The sequence below is a fragment of the Acanthisitta chloris genome, unplaced genomic scaffold, assembly GCF_000695815.1.
Source record: "Acanthisitta chloris isolate BGI_N310 unplaced genomic scaffold, ASM69581v1 scaffold4285, whole genome shotgun sequence".
Classification (NCBI taxonomy): domain Eukaryota; kingdom Metazoa; phylum Chordata; class Aves; order Passeriformes; family Acanthisittidae; genus Acanthisitta; species Acanthisitta chloris.
Window position 1 is genome coordinate 26,149 of NW_008675213.1, and position 1,953 is coordinate 28,101.

A 1,953-nucleotide genomic window follows, 5' to 3' on the forward strand; every position below is an offset into this window, starting at 1 on the left:
TCCGTTGTCTACTACAAACAACAACGCTTTAAAGTTTCCAAACACAATTTGCACTCACATTTGTACCAATTAATTGTCCTCCCCAACAACTCTTTTGACAGGCTCCCATTTCACTAAACAATTTCTTTTAATTAATTAGTTCTTTTGGATCTGAATTTCTTGTTTAATAAACAGTCAACTACTAATAAATGCACAGCACCACTTGGTTCACTTTCCAGCCAGTTCTATACCTGCCTAGCTTGGTATTTTTCTGTATGGTACTTGTGGCTCTACTGTTTAGATTTGGAGACTGTCTATTTCTGTTGGAGATTTCTCTCCAGAGCTCTGGATTTCTGAGCTCAGAGTCATGAAATCAAAATAAATCCATGGAAGTCAATGGAGCAAATCCTCGACTGGCTTAAATTTGAGTAACAAATCCAAAGTCAAAAGGGATAAAGTAATTTATGCACCCAAGGGTGTTGCTCAAGGCCCAGCTAGCAAACTTAGGGAGTCAGCGTTCTTCAGAGCTACATAGAAAAGTGGAATAAAAGATGAAATAAGATCAAAATTGCAAAGAGGAAGGAAATGTGTAGCCATTAATCTTGTTCAGAGCTACCTGGCCATGGGTTGTTCATTTTCTTTTGTAAATTAGCCTGTTCCAATTTTCTTCTCTAGTCAATTTGTCATCTTTTCATCTCTTCCCACATCAGTTCTGTTTGCTTCTTTCTCTGCTCTTTAGCTTCAGTTTTTATGCTCCATCAGTAATTGTCATCCTATGGCTATATTTCTCCCAACTAAACCAGGATGATCCACGATCCTGGGTGATAGGAGGAGACATTAAAGAGTAATTAATAGGAAGGGGATGGATCCATTTTCCAGTCCAGCTGGCTGTTGGGTTAAGCTGTGCAATCACCATTCCACTCTGATAGTGTTGAACATAAACCTGCTGAAAAGAAAAATGGATCACATGGGGAAGAGGATAAAAAGTGAATATTTGATGAGGCTAATATGCAGACACAGATCTGTGAAGGGCAAAGGGTGTCACAACACACACACAGAGTTGTTTCCAAAACTTTAAGGAGGCATTCCTTGTAAAATACACAACATAAATTTGACCACCTGCTTGCAATTTGTGTTTGTACCTCAGAGCAGTGAGTGTGTTGTGTCACAGCTTGAACAGGGAGCTGAGAGCTGCCACTGTTAGTCACCAATACCCAAAAGTCATTAGTTGTACAGAGCAAAGTGGTTTTCTCCAGTGTGATACAGGAAAGGCAAAAAGCAGAATCGTATTCACATGAATAAAGTGTTGAGTTGTGCCAACTTTTTTTCAGGGTAAGCTCAAACTAGCTGTGAGAACACCATGGATTCCTCTGGAAAGACAGGAAGAGTCAATAGATGAACACATGCAATTAGTGAGGAGATGGGTGGCATCATTCTTTCCCTGGTCTATAGCTGAAGCTTCACCACAAGACCTGGATGAGGATCGTTCTGCCCTGGCAGTAAATGGACTTCTGCTGCTGTGGTTGTGTTGGTTTTCCCTTTGCACAGGTTCTCCTCCACCAGATCCCTGGAAATGTTTGTCTGTAGAAGCTGTTAGCATGTTCTGCCTATGTAAATGTGACCTTTCTGTCAAACACCTTCTCAAGCTGAGGTTTTCAACCAAATACTTTGATCAATGGTGCTTGTTTTTAGGCGTGAGAAATGCAATGTAGCCTACCACATATGGGGGAAAAACCCACTGGGTATTTCTTTTCCCTAACTCTTTTCTCTTGGCATATTTGCACTTGGTATCTAACAAAAAACAGCTGTTTGGAGTAGAGCTGGAGCCTGGACACAAAGATGAGACTGATGGAAGAAAGAAAAGAAATCTATTCTTTGAAATAACTAGTAAAATGTTCTATTTTAATCCTGTTTAAGATACTGTTATTATTTCACTACCTCATTTTTATTGCCAGATACAATTCTGTTCTTACT